Source organism: Ictidomys tridecemlineatus, chromosome 9 (genome assembly GCF_052094955.1).
Source record: "Ictidomys tridecemlineatus isolate mIctTri1 chromosome 9, mIctTri1.hap1, whole genome shotgun sequence".
Lineage (NCBI taxonomy): Eukaryota > Metazoa > Chordata > Mammalia > Rodentia > Sciuridae > Ictidomys > Ictidomys tridecemlineatus.
The window spans coordinates 130,765,093-130,784,791 of NC_135485.1; the positions used below are offsets into that span (position 1 = coordinate 130,765,093).

General features: G+C 36.7%; 1 protein-coding gene across 7 annotated transcripts in view; it reads left to right on the plus strand.

Annotated features, from left to right (window-relative positions):
- The window catches only part of Inpp4b (inositol polyphosphate-4-phosphatase type II B), a 750,819-nt gene that overhangs the window by 137,534 nt on the left and 593,586 nt on the right, over positions 1 to 19,699 (plus strand). For 6 of the 7 annotated variants that reach the window (XM_021727898.3, XM_040293274.2, XM_021727894.3 and 3 more), the window contains one exon: positions 13,772 to 13,834. The exons of the other annotated variant lie outside the window; for it this stretch is intronic. The gene's annotated coding sequence lies outside the window, so the exon portion shown is untranslated. The remainder of the gene's footprint in view (positions 1 to 13,771; positions 13,835 to 19,699) is intronic. 7 annotated transcript variants of the gene reach the window in all.

The following is a 19,699-nucleotide window of genomic DNA, read 5'->3' on the forward strand; positions in this document are numbered from 1 at the left end:
CTTTTTAGAGAGGAATTAGTTTGCTCTGATTTAATTTTTCTGCTTGAAAATTTTCAGGACTTATAATCAGTATAAAAATCAAGCCCAAAAGCTATCAGGGAAGGGAGAATGATTTATGCAGTTTTAGAAGATTTTCTGTTTCTTTATTCCAAATCAGGGATGTCACACAGATATTTTCTCCTGTCACTTACCCCTCCACCCCTTTTGGCCTACCCTTTTGAACTTTTCAATATTTAAATTGCTACTCCCCATCTTTTGCAATCCTACAATCTTGGCCACTATCTTCTATGAGGCTATTCAAATCCAAAATCTGGAGTCTGTTAAAATCCATGATCCTCGTGTTAGTAAGCGTTGTCAGGATGCCCTGGACTTGGCACTTAGCACTTGGATGCTACTACTTCCTCAGCTCTGACTTCATTTTTGCCCATGAGGTTCTCCTTTCTGTCATGAGCTCAGCAATGCATTTTAAACTGTGTTTGTTGTATTTTGTTAGTATTTATAAGAGTGTTAAGGCAGAGGAACTTTTTGAACGATTAATGTCACTGAAGCATAAATCCATTTATTGAGTACCATACAGTTATTTTATTTTTGTCCCCCGTTTTGGTGACGCTTTGATAGTAGAATATGGACATCTTTATTTACAACTTAAATTTTCCTAGATTTATTTCTCTCACATTTAGATGTTGTTTGGTTTTCTGTGCATATACCTTTCACACTATGAATTATTTTTTCTGCTGCATTATTTTTGCTGTTAATATTCTCCACTAAAAATGGTTGGTTTTAGAAAAATGTGGGCAAAAGAGTAATAGTTAGTTGAGCCTACTATGTTGTATATCTAGGTGTGTCAACTAAATTTTATGCTTGTATTAATGACTTATGAATGGAAACTCCCTACTGGTACTCTTCTCCTTGGGCCCATCCAAAAAATCATAAAGTGGTGAAAGTGTTTGTTATTGCCTCTCTTGTAAGGATTAACAGCAATAATTTGTGAAAAAGAATTGTTATAGTGATTAGTTTGAGCAAGGATCGATAAAAGATGTTCCTGACATTTTTCAAATGTAATGTGCTTTTTTAGTGACATTGTGAATATTTAAGAAAACATTTAATTCAATAGACTGACTGATTGGGGTTCCCTGCCTTGAATCTAAATTTCTCTTTTATTGGTGTCTTTTCTGAATTCTGAATGTTTCTCTTCCTTTCTGTCTTTGTTAGTGGTGGTTTTATTTTATTTCTTTTTTAGTGATAATGGTTTGTACCAGTATATTATATTGACAATTTCTGGCCATTTCATCCCGATTTATTTCCATATGTTTCTCTAAATAAATATAAAAACATTTATCTTACACAATCATAGCATGGTTATACCACGTGACAAAATTAAAATTAACTCTTTCTTACCCTACTACCCAGTATATACTCAAATATTTGTTGCTTTCCTATTGGCAAAATATTAAAGAATTATTCTCCTCAACAGTATATGCTCAAGTAAGTTAATATTCTTATCCTACCTAGCTCATGTGCTGGAAAATTATTCAATAGCCAATACAAAGAGATAAGGTGATACAAATTTTATAATATTTTTTCAATCTTTGGGTATTCAAATAGTAAAAAGGACTTATTTTAAAAATTGAAATAGGATTGATTTTCTTTGCATGAATCTCTTATGTTTGAAGTTTGTCTTAATGGTTTTCAGTGTAGATATTTTCCTCTGTTTGAAGATTTACCTAGTTGCCTGTTTGGTTTGGGTGGTTGTTGGTGATGGTTGTTCTAGTTAGAAGTAAGAATAATGTTATCACTAAGTTCTCTTTCTGGAATTTCTTCAGGTCAACTGATACAAAAAGTAAGAAACCCCTAGGGTGACTTTCTATGTGAATTCCTAAGAACTAAGGAAACCTGAGAAGAATTTTCAAAGGAATTGAGATCAACACTGTGTTATAGCATAGCATAAAATTGCACAGGATTTTGAGAAAACAGTAGCTTTTTTACTATTGATCTTTTAACTTGGGAACTCACATAGACATTTATAAGGCCAGGCTTTTATACACCAGAGCTAAAACCTGTCAACTCTGCCTGTTTCCAGTGGATGACATTTGTGATCACATGTGCAAAATACAATACCTTGCAAACAGCTAGCTTTTTTCTGACAGCCCTCAAAACCTAACATGTTTATAAGAAGAGAAACTTTTCTGAGTCCTCAATAATTAATTCAGTAAAACGCAGTAACCCTGCTGGCGGGAAAGCTGATAGGGATGGAGAAATACTCAATAATAATTTTAATAGGCTAGGAACACTTAGTGGTAAAATTGATAAGAGAATCTTTCACAGAACCTAGGGAAATAAATTAGTTGGAGGAAGGATTTAAAAAGCCTTTAGTTTAGAAGAATGTATCTTGTAATGCAGACTTCTTAAGCTTTAATTTGCCTTCAGATCATCTGTACTTCTTGGAAAATGAAGAATTTGACTCCATTGGTCTGGACTAGAGCCTAGAATTCTGGATTACTAATGAGCCCCAAAGGAAGGTGCTGGTACTGGTTTATGGACCACCCTTTGATTATAATAGATGTGGACTCCGAGATTTTGACTTTGGCAATGGCATGAAATATAAGATCAGAAATATGTAATGAAATACATAAACAGTAATTCAGTGAGTAGTGGTGGCTGTGTCTATGTGTTTCAGTGTAAATAGAAAGAGGTATGTAAATTGCTTTAAACTCTCAGGGGATAGTATGTACTCTAAATTCAAAATGTTTACAATTTTAAGCATGCATGGAAAATAGAGAAGATAGCAAATGCATACATATAAAATAATTTTTGAGTACATACATTTAATGTAAAATGGGAGACTTCATAGTAATAAGTAATATATTTTAATGATGTGATGTAAGGACAGAACATATTTCAGAATAACAGTAACTCACATGGAAATAACAAGGTCTATTAGCCGAGGCAAAGAGTTAAAGGGAGGGATTGTTGCAGCCGCCTGCAGACAAATCCCATCTTTGCTTCCTCTGTAGCTTAAGCAATGTGTGGCAACCATACTGTGCTTCAGCTTCTCTGTCTATAAAATACAGATGATAGTTTGCCCAGCTATGAAGCTTCTTATGAGTATTAAATGAGAAAGATAGAAACTCAGAACAATGCTTGGCATGTATTTGACAGTACTAAATGTTTGTTTTTATTATTACAATAATAATAAATTATTTTAAATTAATTCAGACTAAAAGATTTAAGAAAGTCCTTAAAAACAGAAACTCCTTTGAGTCCTGCTGCTAATTGCATATAAAATTATTTGTTTTTTTAATTTTAATAAACAGCAGGAAGTAAAAATATGATTGAGGGAATAACACAGTAAAATTAAAGTTAACTCTTTGTATCTTTGGGTTCTACATCTGCAGATTGAAAATATTTGGGAAAACAATAGCATCTTTACTGACCATTTACAGATTTTTCTTGTCATTTCCTAAACAATACTGTGTGACAACTATTTACATAATATTTGTATTAGGGTGTATTGGAAAATGTACATAAGTTACATGCAACTACTATGCCATTTTATGTAAGGGACTTGAGAATCTGAGGATTTTGGTATTTACAGGGGATCTGGAACCAATCTCTTGTGGGCTGTCTGTCAGTATCTGAAAAAAATGTTGAAATCAGCTCAGTAAAGTTCTGATTATTAAAAAATAGAGCATAAAGCTAGATTTTTATTATTCCTATCTTTCAGCTTCTTAATATCCTTTACACATAGGATTTGGATTTTTGTTTTTATTTTATTGCTGATTTTCCTCTGGCAAGGATTAAGCATACATCAAAATGATGGGCCTTGATCATTACCTTTGTGTTCTCTCATTATTGATACTTGATCTAGGCATAGTTACAAAGAGAAGAAAAAATATTTCTCTATTTTATTGCATATAGAAAGTGACAAAAGGGTAATTATTGGACTTAATTTTTGTATTTTTATTTTTTCCCAAAATATAAATGAAGATATTTTCTAAACCTCTATTTTTGTTTTGTTTTGTTTCTCCTAGAATAATTTTTTTGTAAACTAATAAACAAGAAAAATGAGACAGAAATCCAATTGGTAGCATGGTTAGTAATTGCAAAAGGAATTAAATTTCAGCAAATATAATACAATCGGATTAAAAGTGTTTTCTGACTGAAGACTCCCAAATTTTAAAAATTTCTCGAAAATTTTTTGTTAAGTATTCCATGAACATGCTTTAAACCTGAATACCCATATACTCTATGCCATGCTATATATATAAAAACAACAAATAAGCAATTTGTGGAGGAATCTTAGAAGTCTGAAGTATGTAAAGTTGTTTCTGTTGTGGGAAAGGACTGATGTTCCGTGTCTGGGGCTGCCCTGGATCCTTGTTCTTCTCTGGTGATCACCCAGTGGCCAGGAATTAAGAACATTCATAGATTGGAATCTGCCCTTACAATTATTCTCAATTGTCTTTAAAATCAGTCATCATTTAAAACACCAATTTCTGGATTTTTTTTCAAGTGCTGAGACAGATAAGATTCTCAGTGTCACCTATTTTTTCTTTTTTAAGTATAACATGCATGTGGAAAAGCAAGCAAATCTTAAATGCACAGCTTGCTAATTTTTTTTTTTTTTTGCATGGGGAATACATTTGAAGATCCAATAGCAGATCAAGAAAAAACATTTTCAGTATCTCAGAGGCTCTCCCCAAGTCTCCTCTAAGCACTGTATAACTCATAAGTTTTTCCTCCTCAGTTTATATCCATATATGCTGATGCTAGTGAACTTAATGATGGGGTTACATCCTGATTGAAGTTGAAAATATCATAAGTTGAAAATACACCTAACCTATGGACCATCCTAACCTAGCAACACAGTACACCGCAGGGTTTCTGTTGTTTCCCCTTGTGATCATCTGGCTCACTGCCGTATCATATAGCATATCATTAGCTCAGGAAAAGATAAAAATTCAAAATCAATATATGGCTTTTACTAACAGTGAATCTCTTTAATGCCATTGTAAAGTTGAACAATTGTAATTTGAACCATTTTAAGTTAGGAATGGTCTGTATTAGTTTGCTAGGGCTGCTATAACAAAAGACCACAGACTATATGGCTTAAACAACAAATTTATTTTCTCACAGTTCTGGAAGTAAGAAGTTCAGGGTAAAGGTGTGGAAAAGATTCTTCCTGAGGCCTCCCTCCTTAGCTTGCAGGCAGAATCATCTGTGTATTCCCACAGTCCTTTCTCTGTGCTTGTGACTCTGTGGTGTTTGTCTGTCTGTCCGTCTGTCTCTTTTCATAAGGACATCATCCAGGATTCTGGATTAGAATGCCACTGAAATGACTTCATTTAACCTATATTATCTCCCTGGAGGTGTCTCTAAATACTTTCACATTGGGGATTAGAATTTCAGTATTTAAATTTTGGAAGAATACAATTAATCCAGAACAAAATGCTATTGTGTACTATATGCGTTTATGTATCTGACTTCTTTTCTCTAATATTATTTATGATATTCACTGATGTTTTTCATGTTATTGGGGCTTACTCATTCTCATTAACACATAACATTTCATGGTAAGAATATATACTAATTTATTAAGGATATTTTGGAGATTTGGGTTGATTTATTCCTAGTATGAATAGTACTGCTATAAATATTTCTGTACATAATTTTGGCAACCATAAGCTGCCTTTACCATGGATACAAACCTAAAGAGTGGACTTACCCAGCCATATTAGTCTGTACCAAACTGCTTTTCAAATTAAAATAATTCCACCCAATTTTCTATACCCACCAGCAGTGTGAGGCAGTACCACACTTGTTAACTCTTGGAGTTGGTGTTCTTGTTTTTTAAAATTCAGTCACATTTTTTCTGCATGTAGTGGTATCCCATGATGACTTTAACTTGCATTCCCAATAACTAACAAAGTTGGGGAACTTTTAATATATTCATTGAAAATTCAGATGCCCTTTTTTTGTAAAAATTTTATTTGTATCTTTTGTCCATTTTTCTATTAAGTTGTCTGCCTTGTTTGGATTGATTTGCAGGAGTTTGTTAATTCTAAATGTGAGTTATTGTCTGACGTGTGTATTGCAAGTCTGGTGTGTGTGTTTGCACTCTGAGGCTTGTCTTTCTCTACTCGCCATTGTGTGATGAAGAGAAGTTTTTAATTTAAATGCAGTCAAACTTACCATGTTTTCCCTTCCATGGTTACCACTTAAATGCTATTTAAGAAATCATTGTCTACCCCAAAGGGAAAGACATTTTCTTCTGCCAGCTTTCTTGTTTTATCTTCCACATTAGATATACAACCCTCTGGAGTTGATGTTTGTTTATGTAGAAGTCAGGATTCACTTTTTTCCCATGTGGGTACATATGCTTCATTCAGTGCCATTTAGTAAAGAAATTGTTCTTTTCTCCCAACTCAACCTTGTAAAACTCACTATAATTTACTGTCATAATTTGTGTGGGATTGTTTCTGGACTCTGGTTCCAATTATATATTCATCTGTCTTTGCACCAATTACTCGGTGTTTTAAATATAAAAGCTCTATAATGATATTTGATGTCTGATAATTTAAGACCTTCAGGTTTGTTTTCCTTTAATATTGCCTGGCTCATCTTGACCCTTTACATTTCTGAATAAATGTTAGCTTGTTAATGTTTGTAAAAATGAAAACAACCAAAAAACAGATTATTAGAATTTTTATTGTGATTATACTGAATAATATGGACCAACTTAGGGAGAAATAACATCTTAATAACTTTGAGCCTTACAATTAACAAGCATGTTGTATCCCTAACCATTAATTGGTCTGCATTATTTTCTCAATGTTTTATAAGTTTTTTTGTGTATAGGTCATGAAAATGAACATCTCTTGTTAGAATTATTCCAGGTATTTAATATTTTATTCTATTTAAAGTGTTATAGCTTTTATTTTTATTTATTTATAACTTCTATGTTTATTTGATTATTCTCAATAGAATAATTGATTTTGGTACAATGAACCTGTATTCAGTCATTTTGCTAAATTTACTACTTACACCTAACAATTTTCTGTGGACTCTTTTCAATCATTAGTATTTTAAACTTAAGTGCATTTCATTATTTGTTAAAATGAATAAAGTAAAATTATTTCCATTGTTATTTTTATTTGATAACTGTCATTTTTATTTCTAAATATTAATTGGATAGGAATAAAATCTAGAGTAAAATAAAAGTTAAACTCTAGATCTAGAGAATTTGGGATACTACATTATGCTTGCATAGATGCTAGAAAAATGGAATTATTGCCTCTTTCTACCTTCAGATGCATAATCCTCTTGAATAAATAAGTCTGGCCTTTGGTTTCCTCAGCTGCAAAATAGTGGTCCTGGGCTAGTTGAGCTTTCATTACTTTTTATCATCGTGGGCCAACTCTTGTACTTTCAGACTTTTCCCCATTTCTCTGCTTTTCCCTTTGTGGTCTAGTGATTTGGGGGGGTAATGGGCCTCATTTAGGAGGAAGGAAGTCAGTGGGACCAAGCCACTCGGTACGTCCATGTCCCCTGCTCAGGGCTCTTGAGGACTTCACCTCCCATGGACACCTCCCACTGGCTCTGGGGATATTAGGATTCTATCTGGGTTCATCTCTTCACACTTCCTCCTTCTCATCCTTCTGACTTCTCCATGTTGTGTCAGTCCTCAATGATGCTTTTTCTCTGGGAATCCTGACTGTTCTCCAGTCTGTGCCCTATAAACTAGTTTGCCAGTCCAAACACTCCTGTTATCTCCATGCCACTTTCTTGGGGGGGATTCAAATTAGAATGGAAATGAGGACTTTATATTCTCTTCCTCTTCTGTTGCTCTTCCTCTTTCCCACACACCTTGTGTTAGCACTGTGTCAAAATACCTGAGGTAATCTACAAGTAGAAAGTGGGGAGGATGGAAGGGAAAAGGAGGAAGAAACAGGGAGAATCATGAACTGAAATCAATTTCCATGCAGGTATAAGTCTGTCAGGATGAACCCAACTACTATGTATAATCATGAAGCTCTAATAAAAAAATAAAATTTAAAAAAGGAAAGGTTTACACAGTTTCAGAAGTTTTGGTCCATGGTCACTTAGCCCTCTTGCTCTTTGAGTCTGTGGTGAGATAGTACATTGTGGTGGGGTCATGTGGTGAATTGTCTATCATATTATGGTGGTGGAGAAGCAAAGAGGGAGACAGGAAGGGGCCAGGATTACAATGTTCTTAGTGACCTAACTTCCTCCCACTAGGCCACGCCTCTTAAAGGTTTTACCACCTCTCAATAGTGCCACAGGCTTAAAATGAAGTCTTTAATCCCCTACCTTTGGTCCATACAGTTGCAAAGGTCTTGAGTTCAAGGTGGTTTTCCATAGAGCATCTTACTCTGTCTGCTGTCTGCTGTTAGCATTGAAAAACTCCACGATCCACTTCTCTAACTTCTAATATCTTCATGGAAGCTTAACCTTAATTTAAAAACTGTTTTCTAAGAAAAGCCTGATATCGAAGACTGGTTTTGCTATCGATCCAGAGTTCTTTCCATGTGTCAAAATCTAGTGCTCTTTCTTAGTTCCTCTCTTTAATAATAATTCCGATCCTCTTGGAAGTAAATGCTATCTATAGTGGAAATGTGTGGTCTAACACAGAGAATCATCAATATTCCGTTAGGATATATTTCCAAGTAATAGCATCCCTGTCTTATGATGTCTTATCCCCTTCTTATATTTAGAGAACATGTATTCAAATGTTCTTTAAAATCATAGGGCAATGGTAAAGAATTACCATGTAATTTTTATCATAGGATGTGATAAGATATTTATGCCATATCAGTCAGCTTTGTTTTATCTACATGGATAGACATTTAATATATAGAAATTGATGGTGTACTTATTAAGGACCTTCTTCCTATTTGCTGATTGTTGAATTAAGCACTGAAGGAGATGAGAGACATAAGATAAACCACCCTAAGAGGAAGCTAAAATGTAGATAGGGGACAACAAGAGCAATGCAGATTATAAACATAGACCATAATTGCTAAATGAGGTCAGAGAATGGTAAAATCAAGAGTCCACAGTGCCTGGGGATCACTTCATGGAGAAGTTGGCATTAAAACCTTGACAGGCTGGTAAATTTGGAAGGCACCAAAAATTCAGAACTGAATCACAACTGGAAGGAATAAACAAAGAGAATGAAACTGAGATAGAAAGACATAGAAGCTACTAGGTACTATGCTTGACTGAGTACAAAGGGTAATATTGAAAAGAACATGGAATGTTCAGGAAACTAAGGGGGAGGGGTTATATCCAGTAGACATGTTATTTTTAGCTGCGTCCCCTATAGTTCTCTTAAAGCTCAAATTGTAAAAAACTAAAATTGTTAAATTTGGACCTTGTAAAGCAATAGCTATCAGATACTCACATGATTTATAAGATAGATCACCTTGTAGAAGTTCCCGAGAACAAAGATGAGAACTGGTTAGATAACTCTTATATTCCTAATCTAAAGAGTTGGGAGATTAGACCATCACAGGAAGGTTTATTTTAAATGAACTCAGAGGGTCCTGGTGATATTAACAAGGAGAGAGGGTGGTGTCTTCCCCCTTGAGGGATAGAGAGAGGTGCTTCAAGGAGACTCAGTGAAGAGGTTAAGAGATTCTCCTCAAGTTTGGGGCGCTAGTGGAGCCTGTGGTGAGGCAGTAAAGTACCGTGGTTTCTGATGAACCTAAGTGCCAAGGGTCCAAGAGATGAGCTATGGAGAAGCCCTCATGCTAGAGCAGTAGAGATGCTGAACTGCAGTGAGCCTGTTCTTCCAGGGACCGTTTTTCTGGAAGACATGTAGCCTTGAGAGCTGTCATGAAGCTGTTTTGCTCCTTCCCTTAAGACTCAGCAGCAGCTGAAGTGGTCTCAGGAGCTAGAAGCTGTGGGTGTCTCTTGGGGCTGTGGATACTGTGGTAAAGTGAGACCCACATCAAGAACATTCCAGATGAAAGGGGCCCAGTGAGTGGAGAAGGGGATTACTGAAGAACCTGAAATGGCACCCATAGGGAGAGAAGCAGCTTTGGACTCACCAGCCCCAGAGAGTGAGCCTTCTTGGCTCAGTGACCAGAAAGTAAACCCTTTTCTTCTCCATTGATCTCCTCTTTCCCCACCCTCCCCTTTTTACCCTGCTCCCATATTCCAGAGACATCAGAATACAAAATTAACTAGCTGGGAAAGAGGGGCTTTGTGGGGGGAGGGTGGTAGTGGAGGGGAAATCCCTCTTCACTGGCTATTGGCTTCTGCTTCTGGCAGACTCTAGCTAATTGTCCATGTGCAGCTGGATGTCCACTGACTGAACTGAGAATGTGCTTGGTGAGTGTAAGAAATAGAAAGTCTGGTGGTGCATTTTCAAAATGTAGTATTCAGCCTTAATTTGATCCAATTGTAGTCATTTTAATTGTAGCCCTTCCCTTTTGCCCACCCTAATTCTAAAATTAGCCAATTGCATAGATGGTACCCTTGAGTCCAATCAGGCCAAAAGGAGCTCTGCCTTAGATATACAAACAGGCAGAGTGTCTTGCTAGCCAGGTTCGGGAGCAAGCCCTTCTGGCAGAAGTAAAGGTTTGCCTTGCCCACTCAAACACTTGAGGATGTGTTTGATTTCTTGGGGTGCTTTCTTATTTCTAACAGTGAATCAAAAGAACTGTAAATGTTTTCTTTCATTTCTCAATGATCAGAGTCTAGGTAGAGGCCTGATGGTTGTTGGCTGAAATGATGTATAAGTTTCCTATGGCTGCTGTAACAAAGTACCACAAACTGAGTGACTTGGAACAATAAAAATTTGCTTTCTCACATTTCTAGAGACTGTATGTCTAGAATCAAGGTATGAGAGGGTTGTAGTCTCTGTGAAGGCTTTTGGGAGAATCTGGTTCATGCTTTCCTTTTAGCTTGCTGGCTGTGCTTGCAGCTCCTTGGTTGTAGGTGCAGCGTTCTGGTCTCTGCCTGCCTGCTCACATGATGTTCTCCTCATGTGTGTCTTTGCTTCACCTGACTCTGTGTTCTCATCTTTTCTTATAAGGACACCAGTCATATTGGACTAAGGGTTCATTCAATGCTAATATAACTTCACCTTAATTTAAAACCTTAATTGTATCTGCAAAATTCCATTTCCAAATAAGGCTACATTCAGAAGTACCAGGGTAAGACTTCAGTATATGCTTTTGGGGGATATAATTTAATCCACAACAGATGTTACGCAGACTTTGGTCTACTTGATGCCCAACCCAGAATTAGGGACTGTTGTTGGTGTGAATCAAAGTTGCTTCCTAGTTTCCTTTCTAATCCTATATGTTGCCCTTTTTCAAAATACACAGTATAAATGTTTAAAACAGTATTTCTTAGTCTATTCCTATTGGGAATATATCTACTAGAAATACCTCTATGTGTTGTCCGTTTTCATTCCGATGCTGTAACCGATGTTCCTCTTCTTTGACATTCTCTGACAATTTAGGAGAAGTTGAGAAGACACACAGTGGGGAGTAAGAGGTCTCATATTGATCATCTCCATATTTTTTAATACTATTAGCTCTTTGTATGTGTTATTCCATCTCCGTGGAAAATTGTGCCTGTGTTATTCAGCTTCCTGTTATCCTAACAAAATATGTGAGATAATTAACTCATGAGGAGGGAAGATTTGCCTGGGCTCATGGTTCTGGAGGTTGAAGTCCAAGATCAAATGGCCCCATGACTTTGGGCCTCTGACAAGGGGAGCCCATCATGCCTAGAGCATACGGTGGAACAAATTGTTTTCCTCCTGATCCAGGAAGCACAGAGGAAGAGGAAAGGGTGGGTTCTCCCAGTCTCCTTTGGGGGCATGTCCTCAGTAATCTAAGGAACTTAGGCCTTATCTACTAACGGCCCACCACCTCGCAATAGCACCACCCTGGGGACCAAGCCTGTAGCCCATAGACCTTTAGGGGACATTCAACATCCAAACTATAGCACCACAGCAGACTCAGTCTTTCAAGATTCTTCTGTTTTATAAAACTTTCTGAGACTTCACAGGACTGTTAGCTATGTCTAGCAGTTCAGCTTTCTGATTAGTGTTTCAAAGATTCTCTTTTATTATTCCTGTCCCTCTGTAATTTTGTGCAGAACACTGTTTCAAGACTTTCTGCTAATTCAGCACATTTTATGTTAATGATGGCTTTTTTTTTAACCAATTACTTGGAATAATTGTCTGTGAAACTGCCCTCCTTGAGAATCTCTCTCTCTCTCTCTCTCTCTCTTTTTTTTTTTTTTGATTGTGATGTCTCTTAAGTGTGTCACAGGCCCTGACTTGTAGTACGAGCTTACGAGGTCTTTTCTGAATGGAACTGAGTATTCACAGAGTAGACAAGGGCCCGATGATGCTTTAAGTGACTCTTGAAGTCCATCACAATGTCTTGAAGGGCTTCTTCCAAGTAAAATCCTAAGCAAAATCAAGAGGAGCCACTGCAGTGCAGCAGTTGACAGCTTGCTAATAATCTTCTGAAATACTCTTCAATCTTTTTTACCGACCTGCATCACAGAGTCGGATTAATAAATAGAAAAAAAATCAGGCAATGTCCTGTGTGATGTGATTTAATCATTCTGCTGTGTGGCTCACTAGGCATTGATTGTCAATGGGGCAGTGAAATTCTTTTCTTTTTTTTTAAAGGAGAACTGTGCAAATAATAGCAAAAATGATGCTGATAATAATACCGGCTAACCCTTAGCTTGGTGTGATGGATGTCCTTTGTATGTGTTTATCTCACTTAACTTTTATATCAGCCCTGTGGAGAAGGAAGAATTATTCCCATATTACATAGGAACAATGAAGTTTTCCGTGAGTTTCATTTAGTTGCCCAAGATCACACAGCTGCTACGATGTTGTTGTGATTGCAGTAATAAGATGATTCATATAACAACTGCTGTGGCCAATTAATCAGTGTTGTTAACTGTTAACATTCCTTCCGTCAAATAAGTTTCTTGAGTAGGAATTTTAGATTCATCCCTTATCTATGCGACAGCCCTTTCTGGAAAACTACTGCTCAGACTTGAATTTCTTATCCTCCAATCTGAACATTCAGATAATGATGCAATAAAATCTTTTATGGGATACTCCTCAAGATTGTTATATGCTAAGGGAGGGGATAAGATATATTTTCATAACTTCTGACTTCTGTAAAGTACTTTCCTCCTCGTAGCAGCACTGAAAAGCTTTGAAATTGCATCTCATAAGGAGGGTAATCTGCAATTATTTACAGAGTCATCCCACAATATCTCATCTTATCACTTTTGTGGAAAGACCCAAAATTTCATGAATATTTTAAAGCCCATACTCACTAGGAGAGGGAGGAAAGAAGTTTAGATAATTGCAAATTCCATTTCAGTCTGTTGTATTCCTGGTAAATGTTCAGTCCCAACATGGCTTACATCTTGTTTTTTGAAATGATGGAAGCTAATGCCTTTCCTTGTTCAAGTGCAAATCTCATTCCCATGTGAGAAAAGAAAAGAGAAGCAAAGAAAACAGACTGGGTGTCTGTCGAAGTCACCCATGTTCTCAGCTACAGGAGAGAGAGGACCTTTGGGGAAGTTATTTGGCATTTAAAACAAGTGGTTCTTGAGGCACTTACTGAATGGAGCTGAATATTTTGTTAAATGATTTTCTTCTCTGACCTTTATTACTAATGAATCTTCTTTAAGAAGCCTTTAAAAAGTAAAAAGAAAGGTTATTTTTATTAATCTCCTCTCTTTTTGCCCACAGAACTCAAAGAAATGGTGTTACCTGGCAGGAGATCTCCTGTCTTTTATGAAAAATCAGACCAAGGTAGTAATGCTTATTTTGAATTCATACGTTTTTCAGTCTATTTCTTGGATTGCTCTGGTTTTCAACATTGCGTGATTCATCAAAAAAGTAAATCATGCACTGAAAAGTAGAGGGAAGGGTTTATGATGACCACCATATTCATGAAGTGAACAATAAATTTTTAAAATATATAATAGTTTATGAAAACATTATGGATAATGGTTAATTTTTTGAGACTGCTTTTTCATTTATGTTAATATATGAATAGGATCTTGACAAGAAGATTGCATTCTCTTCATTTGGAAATAACTCCCAATTGGCATATCATATTTACAAATGATATGCAGTAAGAGAAAGATTCTTGTCGAGGTAGAGTAATGAGAGTTTCTCCTCTATTAAGCATTAGTCTGATGGCTTTACGTATTTTTCTGAGTATGCCAAAAATTGATGCAGATTCCTAGAAAATTTGAAGTTTTATGAAGATAATCTGGTACAAACCACGTATTTTCTCTGGAAGATTGAGTTATATCGTGCAGTTGTTGAATAGCATGCCTGATTATGCTTAACAGATTGCATCTTTAGTTGCTAAATTTTCAAATTGCTATCTGATTTATTTACATATGTTGTCCTAAGAATATGAAAACTCATGCAAATATTCTAATGACATATACATGTAAACAAAGTGTGAGCACAGATGCAGATAAGCAATATATGCATGTTTACCAACAAAGCTTCTAGCTCAAAAGAAATTTTTATAGAAAAGTTTCAGACAGGTTAGAATTGTGAAGGGAACTAGATGCATCTATTGAGTACTACCTGTTTGTTACAGCTACGATGTCACTCTGTATATTGGAACATATTTATTAATTGAAATCTATTATATGGTTGCATTTTAATTGGTATTGACTGAACTTTGTTTATAATTAATGGTTGAATTTTCCCCGAATGAGTATTGAAACCAAGATTGAATTTGGAATTTCATTGACATCAGGACAAAATTTCTTTCTGAACTTTGATTTGCAGTTGAACAAAAAAAAATCAACTGTTAAATTGAACTACATATTGGAGCATTTCTACTTATTTTTGGCTTTCAATGAATTCTTCAAAGGAGATGTAAACCCCTTGAGAAAACAGTTTCTCTTCTTTTAAGGGGATTTATAAAAATTGTAGTCACTTTTCCCAAGTTTCATTGGCACGAAAATGTTAATTCAAACTATAGTCTTTTATATAATTAATGAAATGAGTTAAGTGTTGCCTGTTGCGTAGGTCTGTGATTCCCCAAAGAGGGATGAGATCACAAACACTAATGTGTGATATGAGAAGAAGCTGGAGCTCAGCTATGTGATCCAGGTGTAGGGAGACAGTTGGTGTGAAAGTGCTTGCTGGGGAGGAGTTGGTAGAGAAGAGAAGCTCATGAATGAGGAGCAGCCACCGAGGAGCATCTTGGACCCATATTCTCTGGAACGAAAATAAGGAAGTAGGGGAGGGCAGACTCACAATGCATTCGTGTGAACTTTTTCTTTTCTTAGAGATAGTTGAATACTAATAGTTATTAGGCAGTCATTTGATTTATTTCAGGTATGGATCAACTTATTTTGAGATGCACATAGTAGAGGAAGAGTTAGGATGAGGAGGGAGGGAATTTCCATTAACATGATAGAATTTCTAGCATCTGTGTACCCAGAGTAACAAATTTGCTTCTTTCCACTGTGAGAATAAAAGAAGCATTTGTGTAGTACCAAAGTTCAAGTGCTTTTCCAAGCTAAAACTCCCCAAGAGATTCTTATTTAGGATGTCTGTGCATTTGTGTCAGGCTAAGAGCAGGCTGTGGACGAGCAGCTTGGGGTGGGGGAAGTGAGTTCACGTTATTATCTCTCTAGGTTTGTCCATTAGCTTCACTCAGTGAGAGGTGTTTCCATCTTAAAATTTTCCTGTTAATAAGATGGTGCTAATGGTGGACACTCTGCTATCTCAGATGAGATGCTTGCATTTAAATTTAAGTCTTTTAATAGTGGAAGTTTAAGTTTATAGTGAAGGTGCTATTTTTAGATAAATACTACTGTTCAGCTTTTTTTTTCTTTCCCTAAGCTGTACATGAAAACACTCATTTTGTGTAGGATGATGACTAACACACTCATTTTGTGTAGGATTAATTCTGGCGGTGGAGTCCAGAGAAGTCTGTGGGACTCACAGGCACTGTGTGTGTGTGTGTGTGTGTGTGTGTGTGTGTGTGTGTGTGTGGAACCTGCAAATTCCACATTCAATTAAAAGGGTATTTACATAACTTTTCATGTAATGTCTTATTAAGTGAAGTTAATGGTATCTATTAATCAAATTGTTCTTAATTTTGTCATCCAAAGATAGAGGCAACTTTAATTAATCAGGTTAAAATGTCCTTCTTATATACCTAGCGAGACAATGATGTGTGTGGGCAAGGGGAGAGAAAGAGACATATTCTGTTCAACTTTTATAGGTTTTTATTCCTGAAAATATTGAATTTCACCTGAGAAAATTACATTTCTGTAATTGTTTTTATTCTCCAGAGATGGTGGATTTTATTCTAACATGTATTTAACTTTTTCTATAAGAAAATTAAAATGTCATATTAAGGATTTAACAACATTTTGATGTGTGATAGGTTAATATCAAGACTTAGTGAAAAACACATTTTGAGAAATGAAAATGAACTGGATCATAAGAGTGGTGTATAGTTCTACTTATGTTCAAGAACAGTAAGAAATAAGTTACTAATACATTTTTTACAGGTTGGTTTTATCTTGGTTTATTATTTGATGTAGAAAATTTTGTAGATGTACTTTATGTTGAGATTTAAAAGGTTAAATAGGTTGAACATTTTAGGAACTTACTACAAATTATATATCACTTGCCTATTATAAAAACAACAATGGAAATGACATGAAAAGTTGCAGGTCGATTGATAAGTGAACAGCTGTGAATTGAAATGAGTCAAACGTTTCTATGGCTTGTGATGAATCATGAGATGTAGTTTGCCAATGCCTGAATTAGATTCCATGTCCGACACGCACAGAGCTTTACACAAAGAGTGTAGCATCAGGGAAAGCACACTCCTACTGCAAATTGGAGAACTGGTCATTGAATACTTTCATGGAGAAGTGATTAAACACAGTTCTTAAGGGAGAATTTCCATGAGAAGAGTTAGTATAATAGTTCTAAGAATTTGGCTTTGGTGATTTTTATGGATCTTGTCATGTGTAGAAGTACCTGGGCTTTCTGACTCCTTGAGGATTAGTTTCTGTGGGATACTGGATGTGTTTAAACATGAAAAAAGCTCCCAGGACTATGAACCACAGCGTTATTTAGAATAGCTCCTGCTAATATTCAAGTTCATTCATCAATTTCCCACCAGTTTCTTATGTTATTTGTTTCTGTTACTCTGTACTCTAAATCTTTGTGTCTTTGTCCTAAAAACACCCTCATTTTTTTTCTGCCATACTCCACAGCCTACATAACCTTAGAGATTGACCTTAAGAATTGGCTTCTGGGGTCCCCATCATATATGCCTCTCTCCCTTAGTCTTCGTTGACTCAGTACAGACCTTAGATATAATACCTGTCAATGTCATTGATTGGCATATATGGTTGTGTTCTTATGTGAGTACATACATGTGCACATATAATTTTATATAAAGGTGCACACACAGACATGGTTTATTTTTTCTTTAATATGATTATAAAAATTATCTTTCTGCTATTCACTTTTGCTCCCACTTGTGAGTAAAGTAGACACATTTTGAATGAGTGCTCTCTTTGAATCCTTAAATCTCCAGGATTTCTACTGAAGGAATATTTAAAAGGCTAAAGGTTTCTTTTGTACTATGGGAGTCAGGATTTAGCTATATTTTGTGTTAAGTAGGACTACCTTGAGAACTCACTCTACTGCTTATTTTCAAAGAGAGTAAAATCTAAATTTAAATCCACTAACTTCTAAAGCTGTTGTAGGGACATTCTTTTCACCAAGGGGAGATGGCCTAATTCTATCACCTGTTGGCTTTGTGCCACTTTGCACATGTCATTGGAGAAAAATTTTCACCTTAGCTCTTCAGCAAAGTCACTTTTGCCTAAGAACAAATCATTTCCTTATAAGAGTACCAGCTAACTCATATTTTCCATCAGAATCAATAACAAAACACAAGTTAGAATTGCCAGCTCATTCACTTACATATTCATTTATCAATTCAGTATTTACCTGCAGTGTTCACAGGGCTCTCACTGGACTGGAAGTCCATCCAGTGCTGGAGAGTCTGCTGCTTGTTCTCAACATACCCCAAGTGCATATGTGCATGCCACACACAGGACCCAGAACCCCCTTGCATACTGGTGGAAGTTATCTCTGCTCTCCTCATTATTTTCACACAGATTCCAATCTCTTTCACATTCTTAGGCATATCACCATTCATGTGGATGGTTAGAAACCATTAAGGCAGTCCCTGGCAGCTGCTTTTAAGTCTTTGGCAGTAGTTGCATCTCATGTGGAGGAATTGTATGGCTCTTTTGAATGTGCATGTCTGTGTGTGGATATGGGGTCTGAAAGGACCTACTCCTAGCTCTACAGTGGAGCCTCTCCAGACAAGGATTTTAAAGGTATCTAAATCCTAGGTGAAGAAACAAAAATAGGGTTATGGTTATTTGAAATGTTGAGATGCAATCAGGTTTATTGGGGTTAGGGCAGAGTGTTTGGGAATTTGAGCTTCTAGGGAACTGGTGATTCCTAGTAAAGACTAATAAACTTGACAAAATTGGCTTTAGCAGATATATTTTCATTTCTTCAGATTTGCAGTGTTAGCACAAAGGGGAATCTGTCCTTGAAGAAAAAGTGGTCTGGACTGGAACAAATAATTTGTAATGTAGGATGTCTACTAGGCTTTGCAGGTACAACCATGAAAAAAATTACATGTATGTATGTATATATAGAGAGATGTTGATGTATATTCCTCTTCTTTTCAAATGCATTTGGCTTTTTAAAAATTATGCCACTAGATGTCAGCAGCAACCACCTAGGGTTCCTCTGACCTTAGATTGTAACAACAACAACAAAAAAGTACTTTGTTGATCAATCCAAAAGAAGACAGGGCAAGATTCTAACAGTCTCTGGCTGGGATATTACTGGTGGACAAATATCTGTGTGCAGCTCCTGCATGTAATCAGAAGACAAAGATTATGATAGATAAAAAGTATTTGGGAGAATTAAAGATGGCAGGCCAGAGGGAGCAGTATTCTTGTGTTGCTCCGTGACCTGGGACTCAAGGAGTGAGAATACTGCTTCTCTGCAAGTGATATTCCTGCTCCACGCAGGACATTGCTATGCCCTACGTGGCTCAAGGCCTCAGTGTCAGAGTAGGTCTCCCAACTACTTGCCCACGCAGGACCACTGGGTACTAAAGCAAGACCATCGACGGCAGCACCTGCACTTTCAGCCACCCACCTGGGCAGACATCACAGATGCTGCTCCCATGCAGGACACCCGGCAGCTCCCACACACAGGAACTCCGGACACCACTTCCGTCTGGACCCTCCTCTACCAATGTGGGGCTACCATCTTGGTCCTCTGCAGCAGTACAGATATTTCCCTAGACGCTGTAGCCTGTCTACACCTGGGAACTTCACACAAGCTCAGAAGTCAGTGACAGCCACACACTGCACGCCACAGAGCTGTCTCTGAATTCATCATCCAGTGCCATTGCTTGTGTCCCCCTACCTGACTGGACACCTCACCACTGAAAGCAGGCACCTACATCTTGGGTCACCTTCATCACCATCTTTAGTAGGGACAACTCCCAGTTTGGAACTCTGGCTGGACAGGTACCCAGTTTCTAATTCCCCCCTCTCCCCAGCAGCTGTTACCCTG